The sequence below is a fragment of the Triticum dicoccoides genome, chromosome 6B, assembly GCF_002162155.2.
Source record: "Triticum dicoccoides isolate Atlit2015 ecotype Zavitan chromosome 6B, WEW_v2.0, whole genome shotgun sequence".
Classification (NCBI taxonomy): domain Eukaryota; kingdom Viridiplantae; phylum Streptophyta; class Magnoliopsida; order Poales; family Poaceae; genus Triticum; species Triticum dicoccoides.
This window is the reverse complement of record NC_041391.1, coordinates 681,508,174-681,518,699: the sequence shown is the minus strand read 5'-3', so window position 1 is coordinate 681,518,699 and position 10,526 is coordinate 681,508,174.

Here is a 10,526-nt window from a genome sequence, read left to right as displayed (position 1 = left end):
TCGTGTGCGAGGCCTTCCTCTGCATCCAGCCCCACTTCAGCTTGTGGCTCAAGACCTTCAGTGTCAAGCCGAAGGTTGTGAAGGGCAGCCAAGCGGAGTGCGGAAGCGCCATGGTGGGCAGGATGTCCCACGTTACGTGGCTGGAGGGCACCTTTGTGGAAACCATCAAGGGATGGCAATCGGGGTGGTTCTACATCACCGAGCCACGTGATCCCGAATGGGCAGCGGCCCCTGAATTCAGATCCGGTATCCCCACACGGCTCACCTCCTGGAAAGAGAGCGGCCGGATTTGGGGCGATTCGGAGGAGCTGACCGGACTCCAAGCCTGCGTCCAAAAGCTGGTGGACAAGAAGCTCAAGCTTGTCAACATAGTCCAGGTCATGCTCATTCGCCAGATTCTCCCGTGCCAACGACGGGGCTTCAATATGTGGGAGTTCGATCCGGCGCAGCACCAGACTTTGAATGGGCTCTTTGACACTACGTACGAAGAGGTCTGGAAGGTGTTGTTCAAGGGCACCGAGGCTCCCGCATCCGCTACCGAAGATCGCGGATTCAGCTCGCAGCGTCCAGCTGATGAGGTAAGTGATATTGTCCTTTACGGGACGCTCGTTGTTAATAGTTTGACTCTATGCGGGATCTAAACTCCCTTTCCTTTGACAGGACTGGCTGAAGAAGGCCGCACATGCTATCTGTCCGGCCCCATTGCCAGAGGACCCAGCTGACGCCCGCCTAACGGGGCTGCTGGCTCCGGCACCCCACATGGTGCCGGAGAATAAGGCCAAGAAGAAGTCCACGGGGACTCGGAAGAGTTCCCGTTTTCAGGTGCTATCGGACGATGAATCCGAGGCCGACTCCTCCCACCAAGGAGAGGAGGAGAAGAAGAAAGCCTCTCCCCCAGCGGGGGGAGGGAAGAAAATGAAGGCCTCCCCAACAAGGGAGGCCGAAGGGTCCAAGAGGGGAAAAACTCTCCCCCCGGACTGTTCCGCCAACGCCAGTGACGACGACGAGGACTGGCCTCCAAGGGCCAAGCCTCTGGCGAGATCGTAAGTATCCGGACTCCCGAATAACTTCAAGGTTTTCGTTTTCCGCCACGTTATGTCTTTCTAATGCTGCATACAACCCTGCAGTCCGCCTAAGGATGATCTCCCCACTTCGTCGAGCGGGTCCTCAGGGGCGTCGGATATGGATTCTCTTCTGACTGCCTCCACCCCCCGTGATGCGGACGATGCCAAGGTGGGATCCCAGGAAGGGACCCATCAGGAGGAGAGGGCCCTGGAGGTGTCGCAGGACAACCTCCCGGACTTTGCACCGGACTCAGCCCGGAACCCATAGTGGCTCCGGAGTCCGGCGGGCGACCCCTTCATAAGAAGGGCAAGACCACGACGTCGGCTGCCTCCATCCAACCAGAGGTGCCGGATAATTTGCTGGAGGCGCTCAACGGCGCCTCCATCGAAGAGGAACACTGCACTGTTATGAGTGCGGTGATTCAGAAGGTTCAGCTCGCCAAGAGCGGGCTGACCGAAGCCTGCAGCAGCCTTCTAACAGGCTTTGAGGTAAGAATTTCAATATATGCTAAATGGTACCGCATAGATAGTAGCCCCTGATGCTCGGTTCGGTGTTCGGAAAGAAAAGCCGGACTGAGGATCTTTAGAAAGATAAACGCAGGAGTCATGAAAATATGTCAATATTTTATTGCAGGTTGTGCTGCTGACCTCTGCCGCACTGACTGCGGAGGTCAATACTTTGAAGGAAAACCTCGAGCGGTCCGAGAACGAGCTCGGCCATGCCAAGAAGCAGCTCGAGGAAAAAGAAGGTGAGTAATACCTTATGAAAATTGTACCTTACAGAAAAGGATTTGGTTGCAAGAAAAATGACAAGGATAACTGGGGTATTGCAAGGGCCACTAACGAGGTGGCGACCCTGAAGGAGGCGGTGGCCGCGGCTGAACGCAATGCGGCTGCGGAGCGCACCGAGCGAGAGAAACAGGAGGCGCGGGTGGCGGAGGTACAGCAAGAGCTCCAGGATCTCGTGAAGAAACATGAGAGCCTGGAGCGTGACTCGAAGACTCGAGAGTCTGAGCTTTCAACGGCTCTTGAGAGTGCCAAAGCCACTAAGGCCGAAGCCTACAAGGCCCTCCAGGAGATAGAGGCGGTGAAGAAAATAGCAGTGGGTAAGGCATTTTTCATGCAAAGTAAGCATGTGAGTGTTAATTACCTGTCGCTTACCCGAATTCGGAGCTCTCCAGGAGCGTTCGCAGATCTTCCCTGCAGCGTGTCCGATGCTGCCGCATTCTACCGGGCCGAGGAGGGGAGCTCAACGGAGAAAGTCTTCTGGTCTCAGTATGCTGAGGCCGGACATCCGGTGCCCCTTAGCGACCAGCTGCTCCACAAGGCGGCCAAACAGGCCATGAAGGGCCTCATAGTTCGGCTGTGGCCTAAGGAGGCTATGCCTGGGAGCTACTTCGTCCTGGTGCGGCGGCTGGTGGACGCGTGCCCGTGGGTTGAAGTTATCAAGCACTCCGCCTGTATCGGGGGTGCGCGTCAGGCCCTTGCCCGCGCAAAGGTGCACTGGGGCAAGATGGATGCCCAGAAGCTTGTGACGGACCCCCCACCAGAGGGCAAGGAGCATCATACACCCGAGATGTATTATAGGAGTGTGCTGAAGGGCCCCCGCAATATTGCGGGTGAGTGCTCCAAAGATGTAATATTTGAGTAGACTCGCATTTTGTTATCCTGTGCGCTGAAAACTTGGTTCATATGCGCTAAGCAACACTTGTTAATTTAAAATATTACCTTCTGTGCGGCTGTTTATCAAATCTGAGAGATGGCAAGTCGTCGGCTTCAGCCCCCATGCCACGAGTGCTGGGGTGTTCGGGATAAATTTGGGCACTCTTGTTCCCATATTTGGGTCCAACGAGGGAGGCGCTCAACACAACGAACAAGGCAACCAGACTTATAATGCTTGAACACTCTCACTTAGCCATAGAATTCTATAATTTTAAATTTCGGCGAAGCCCCTAGTTTTTGGAAGGCCGAATTTGGGGCGCTATCCACGCCTTGGCCGGACAGAATTCGGCTCCTCGCTCGAAGCGGCATAAGTCTTTAGGGACTCGCAAAGAACCTCTCGAACAGCGACCAGCTCTCGCCTCATCATGATGGTCAGTTTTAGCTTTCTCCACTGAGGCGTTAACCCAGCTCAACTGGGGCGCAATCGCAGTGGTTCTCCCAGTGCTACCTTAGCCGATAAAACGGAACGTAAGGTACCAAAACATGGGAGCCGGGCATACCCAACTATTGACCCAAGAACATGATTCGGAGCCGATGCATATAATGCTATAAGTTCGGGGTGCCGCACTTGTGAAAGTGTTTGGACTTATCACACCATAACGCGGGAAACATAAGCCCCTGGTGTATTTAGCCGTACCAAAACGTACGGATGCAACATGTCATAGATGAACATATGTGTAAGAAAGAAATGCAATTAGAAGCAAAAATGTGCTGCATTGCTTTATTCAATAAAAACCGCTGTAAGTGCATGACGATACAAGTGGTGCGGTAAGCAAGGGATGGGACTGTTTAACATGTCCCCCTCCAAGGGTAGGCTACGGAATAATGCATAAAACAGATTTAATGCTCATGATGGAGACCACCTGGATTTTCGTTGTAGCCTTTCTCCTTCCCTGGCTGTTGCATTGTGGGTTCGGCATGTCTGATGCCGGACAGGGCCTCTGACAAACGGAGTCCTGTAGGTAAAAAATAAAAGGAAAAGAAAAAGAAACGACACACTTAAGAGCCCCTGGTGCGGTTGAGCCGCAGTCTGGGCTTATCGTGGTCGAGCCCCTTGCCCCATGCCCATGGTACCTTCAGAGCGTAATGGAGTACGCGAAGGGTCTCTCTTAATGTTTTAGAGGGGCTAGGGTTGGGGCAGCACTGCTATGCGTGCTCGAAACGTGCCAGGTGGTCGTGTTGTAGGTTACTCCGGGCACGCTTAGCTGTGTCTGGCCGCTTGGCAGCCGGACTCGAGAATTGCCTTAAAAGGCTGCTTTGTACTTCTGCGCGAGAGCCGCTGTATGTTCCTCCGTTCGGAGGGAGCGTTCCGTGTTTCCGTTGACCGTGATGACTCCTCTAGGGCCTGGCATCTTGAGCTTGAGGTATGCGTAGTGTGGCACCGCGTTGAACTTTGCGAACGCGGTACGTCCGAGCAAGGCATGATAGCCGCTGCGGAACGGGACTATGTCGAAGATTAACTCCTCGCTTCGGAAGTTATCCGGGGATCCGAAGACCACTTCCAGTGTAACTGAGCCTATACAATTGGCTTCTACACCTGGTATGACGCCTTTAAAGGTCGTCTTGGTAGGTTTAATCCTTGAGGGGTCTATGCCCATTTTGCGCACCGTGTCCTGATAAAGCAGGTTTAGGCTGCTGCCGCCGTCCATCAGGACTCTGGTGAGATGAAATCCATCGACGATTGGGTCTAGAACCAATGCGGCGAACCCACCATGGCGAATGCTGGTGGGGTGGTCCCTTCGGTCAAAGGTGATCGGGCAAGAGGACCATGGATTGAACTTCGGGGCAACTGGCTCCATCGCGTATACATCCCTGAGTGCACGCTTCCGCTCCCTTTTGGGTATGTGCGTGGCATATATCATGTTCACCGTCCGCACCTGTGGGGGGAAACCCTTCTGTCCTCTATTGTTCGGCGGTCGGGTCTCTTCCTCGTCGTCGCTATGTAGCCCCTTGTCGCTGTTTTTGGCAATTAACTTGCCTGCCTGCTTGAACACCCAACAGTCCCTATTGGTGTGGTTAGCTGGCTTTTCAGGGGTGCCATGTATCTGGCACAAGCGGTCAAGAATTCGGTCCAAATTGGACAGACCCTGAGTTGTTCTTTTGAATGGCTTTTTCCGTTGACCGGGTTTAGAGCCTCTGAATCCGGCATTGACTGCCGTATCCTCACTGTTATCGCCGTTAATGCGGTGTTTGTTTTTGTTGCAATGCGACCTGCCACTACGGTCCTTGATATCCGGACTGCCAGAATTTTTGTTGAGGTTGTTGCTGCGTGCTAGCCAGCTGTCCTCACCCGCACAGAAGCGGGTCATGAGTGATGTAAGGGCTGCCATGGATTTCAGCTTTTCCTGTCCCAGGTCCCGGGCAAGCCATTCGTCGCGGATGTTATGCTTGAAGGCCGTGAGGGCCTCGGCATCCGGATAGTCGACGATTTGGTTTTTCTTGGTTAAGAACCGTGTCCAGAACTGTCTGGCCGATTCGTCTGGCTGCTGAATTATGTGGCTTAGGTCATCTGCATCTGGTGGTCGCACGTACGTGCCTTGGAAGTTATCAAGGAATGCGGCTTCCAGGTCCTCCCAAGTCCTGATTGACTCTGCTGGCAAGCTGTTAAGCCAGTGCCGGGCTGGTCCTTTAAGTTTGAGTGGGAGATATTTGATGGCGTGGAGATCGTCTCCGCGGGCCATGTGGATGTGGAGGAGATAGTCCTCGATCCAGACCGCGGGGTCTGTTGTGCCATCATAAGATTCAATATTGACGGGTTTAAACCCTTCTGGGATTTGATGATCCATTACCTCATCTGTGAAGCACAATGGGTGTGTGGCGCCTCTGTACTGGGCGATATCGCGACGGAGCTCAAAAGAGCTTAGTCTGTTGTGTTCGGCCCGGCTGGACTTACTGTGTCCGGAGTGACGGTGATCGTCACGTATCGTGGGGCGCCCACGTGATCCATAGATCGATCTTGATTGTCTTGCCTTATCCTCCAATATGTCTCGCAGGTCCGGAGTGTTCCCCTGTGGCCTTGTGCTTTTCGAGCGATGCCGGGGTACGGGTCTAGTGAAGGGCCTTGAGGCCTCTCTGTCGTGACCACGGGGTGGTCGATTAGCCGTATTGTCTCCTGGTGAAGCGGGATCATATGCCTCCACCTCTAATCGGGGGAGCAGCTTATGTTTGGGGTAGCTTTTGGAGGGGCGTTCGAGTTCATGCTTTTCGGCCGCAAGGACTTTGGTCCATCTGTCGGCTAGCAGATCTTGATCAGCTCTAAGCTGCTGCTGCTTTTTCTTGAGGCTGTTTGCCGTGACCATAAGCCTGCGTTTGAAACACTCTTGTTCGACGGGATCCTCAGGCACGACAAATTCGTCGTCGTCGAGGCTTGCCTCGTCTCCGGAGGGAGGCATATAGTCCTCTACCTCTTCTTCGTCTGCTCTCTCATGAGGGCTGGCCTCCCTCTCCTTCTGTGCTGGATCTTGCTGGAGTGGGTTGTCTTCGGCGCTATCCGGTGTATTATTGTCTCCGGTGCCGGAATCCTCATTCTTGCTATGGCGGGATTTGGAGCGGCGCCGCTGACGCCGGCGCTTGGGCTGTTTCTTGGAGGGGTCATCCTCCGCTATTCCTTCGTCGTTCCCATCCTTTGGGATATCCACCATGTATATGTCGTATGAAGAGGTGGCTTTCCAGTGCCTGGTGGGCGCTGGTTCTTGGTCGTCTCCGGCATCGTCGTCCATACCGTCGATGTCCTCAGAGTCGTAATCTAGCATGTCGGTTAGATCGTCGATAGTAGCTACCAAGTGGGTGGTGGGTGGGCTCTGAATTTCTTCGTCGTCCGCATCCCAACCGTCCTGGCCGCAGTCCGGCCAGGCCTCTCGTGATAACGAGAGGTACTTTAGCGAACTCAAGATGTCGCTAAAAGGTGAGCGTTGAAAGATGTCCGCCGCGGTGAACTCCATGATCGGCACCCAATCGGATTCGACTGGAGGGGGCGCGGGAGGTCCGGAGTCCGGCAAGGAGTCTGGCACCTCGGAGTCACGAGCTTCATGGGGGACAAGATCGGTGTTCGGCTCTATCGCCGTAGAGGTTGCATCCCCCGAGGCGGTTTCTAGGCATCCATCCTCGATCTGTGAAGCCGGCTCCGAATTGAAGATCGGAGTGGTTTCGAGTGCGGCCTCCAGGGTACTGTCCGGCTGCAGAGCTAAATCATGCCCATCGTGACAGTACGGCACGCTTGGCTGTGGCTCGAATCCGTCGAGGATCAAGTCCCCGCGGATGTCAGCCATGAAGTTCAAACTTCCAAATCTGACCTGACGGCCAGGGGCGTAGCCTTCGAACTGCTCCAGCTGGCCAAGCGAATTGGCCCGCAGTGCGAAGCCGCCGAATACGAAGATCTGTCCGGGGAGGAAGGTCTCACCCTGGACTGCATCGTCGTTGATGATCGAAGAAGCCATCGGGCCTATTGGTGACGACACAGAGGAACTCTCAATGAAAGCACCAATGTCGGTGTCAAAACCGGCGGATCTTGGGTAGGGGGTCCCGAACTGTGCGTCTAGGCGGATGGTAACAGGAGACGAGGGACACGATGTTTTTACCCAGGTTCGGGCCCTCTTGATGGAGGTAAAACCCTACGTCCTGCTTGATTAATATTGATGATGTGGGTTACAAGAGTAGATCTACCACAAGATCAAGGAGGCTAAACCCTAGAAGCTAGCCTATGGTATGATTGTTGTTCGTCCTATGGACTAAAGCCATCCAGTTTATATAGACACCGGAGAGGGCTAGGGTTACACAGAGTCGGTTACAATGGTAGGAGATCTACATATCCGTATCGCCAAGCTTGCCTTCCACGCCAAGGAAAGTCCCATCCGGACACGGGACGAAGTCTTCAATCTTGTATCTTCATAGCTTGGAGTCCGGCCGATGGTGATAGTTCGGCTATCCGGACACCCCCTAGTCCGGGACTCCCTCAGTACGTGTAAGGTCGGTCCGGGCCACTTCATCCCATAATACCGTCGAAACAAGATTGGACTAGTAACGGTAAGCATATTGAACAAAATCAACGCCCACAACAACTTGTGTTCTACTCATGCATAGAAACTACGCATAGACCTGGCTCTGATGCCACTGTTGGGGAACGTACTAGAAATTCAAAATTTTCTATGCATCACCAAGATCAATCTATGGAGTAATCTAGCAACGAGGGAAAGGGGAGTGCATCTACATACCATTGTAGATCGCTAAGCGGAAGCGTTCAAGTGAACGGGGTTGATGGAGTCGTACTCGTCGTGATCCAAACCGCCGATGATCCTAGTGCCGAATGGACGCCACCTCCGCGTTCAACACACGTGCACCCGGTGACGTCTCCCATGCCTTGATCCAGCAAGGAGAGAGAGGGAGAGGTTGGGGAAGACTCCGTCCAGCAGCAGCACGACGGTGTGGTGGTGGTGGAGGAGCGCGGTACTCCAGCAGGGCTTCGCCAAGCACTACAAGAGACAAGGAGGAAGAGAGGTAGGGCTGCACCAGGGAGAGGTGAAAACTCATGTGTTGGGCAGCCCCAAAACCTCCACTATATATAGGGGGAAGGGAGAGGGGGAGGCGCCCTAGGGTTTCCCCTGGGGGGCAGGGCAGATGGGATCTCCCCTTTGGGTGACTTGGCCCCCAAGCCAGGAGGTGGGAACCCTAGATGGGGCGCCCCATGAAGCCCCCCCAACACTTGCCGGGGCTCCTGAAACACCTTTCGGTCATGCTGGTCATCACCCAGTACCTCCGGAACACTTCCGGACTCCAAAACCTTTCCTCCAATATATCAATCTTCACCACCGGACCATTCCGGGACTCCTCATGACATCTGGGATCTCATCCGGGACTCCGAACAACATTCGGTACCGCGTACATACCTTCCCTATAACCCTAGCGTCATCGAACCTTGAGTGTGTAGACCCTACGGGTTCGGGAACCATGTAGACATGATCGAGACAACTCTCCGGCCAATAACCAACAGCGGGATCTGGATACCCATGTTGGCTCCCACATGTTCCACGATGATCTCATCGGATGAACCACGATGTCAAGGATTCAATCAATCCCGTATACAATTCCCTTTGTCTATCGGTATGTTACTTGCCCGAGATTCGATCGTCGGTATGCCGATACCTTGTTCAATCTCGTTACCGGCAAGTCTCTTTACTCGTTCCGTAACACATCATCCCGTGATCAACCCCTTGGTCACATTGTGCACATTATGATGATGTCCTACCGAGTGGGCCCAGAGATACTCATTCCGTAACACATCATCCCGTGATCAACCCCTTGGTCACATTGTGCACATTATGATGATGTCCTACCGAGTGGGCCCAGAGATACCTCTCCGTCAGACGGAGTGACAAATCCCAGTGTCGATTTGTGCCAACCCAACAGACACTTTCAGAGATACCCATAGTGCACCTTTATAGCCACCCAGTTACGTTGTGAAGTTTGGTACACCCAAAGCATTCCTACGGTATTCGGGAGTTGCACAATCTCATGGTCTAAGGAAATGATACTTGACATTAGAAAAGCTTTAGCATACGAACTACACGATCTTTGTGCTAGGCTTAGGATTGGGTCTTGTCCATCATATCATTCTCCTAATGATGTGATCCCGTTATCAACGACATCCAATGTCCATGGTCAGGAAACCGTAACCATCTATTGATCAACGAGCTAGTCAACTAGAGGCTTACTAGGGACATTGTGTTGTCTATGTACCCACACATGTATCTGAGTTTCCTATCAATACAATTATAGCATGGATAATAAACGATTATCATCAACAAGGAAATATAATAATAATAACTAATTTATTATTGCCTCTAGGGCATATTTCCAATAGTACGACTACATCAACCGCGTTGTCATAACGCTTCCGCTTTTGGTCTACGAGGGTACGTGGACAACACCCTCCCCTCTCGTTGCTATGCATCACCATGATCCTTGCGTGTGCGTAGGAAATTTTTTGAAATTACTACGTTCCCCAACAGTGGTATCAGAGCCTGGTTTTATGCGTAGATGTTATATGCACGAGTAGAACACAAGTGAGTTGTGGGCGATATAAGTCATACTACTTACCAGCATGTCATACTTTGGTTCAGCGGCATTGTGAGATAAAGCGGCCCGGACCGACATTACGCATACGCTTACGCCGAGACTGGTTTCACCGCTACGAGCACTCATTGCTTAAAGGTGACCGGCGAGTGTCTGTCTCTCTCACTTTAGTTGAATCGAGTGTGGCTACGCCCGGTCCTTGCGAAGGTTAAAACAGCACCAACTTGACAAACTATCGTTGTGGTTTTTGATGCGTAGGTAAGAACGGTTCTTGCTCAGCCCGTAGCAGCCACGTAAAATTTGCAACAACAAAGTAGAGGACGTCTAACTTGTTTTTGCAGGGCATGTTGTGATGTGATATGGTCAAGATGTGATGCTATATTTTATTGTATGAGATGATCATGTTTTGCAACCGAGTTATCGGCAACTGGCAGGAGCCATATGGTTGTCGCTTTATTGTATGAAATGCAAATGCCCTGTAATTGCTTTACTTTATCACTAAGCGGTAGCGATAGTCATAGTAGGAATCGATGGTGTAACGACAACGATGCTACGATATCAAGGTGTCGCGCCGGTGACGATGGTGATCACGACAGTGCTTCGGAGATGGAGATCACAAGCACAAGATGATGATGGCCATATCATATCACTTATATTGATTGCATGTGATGT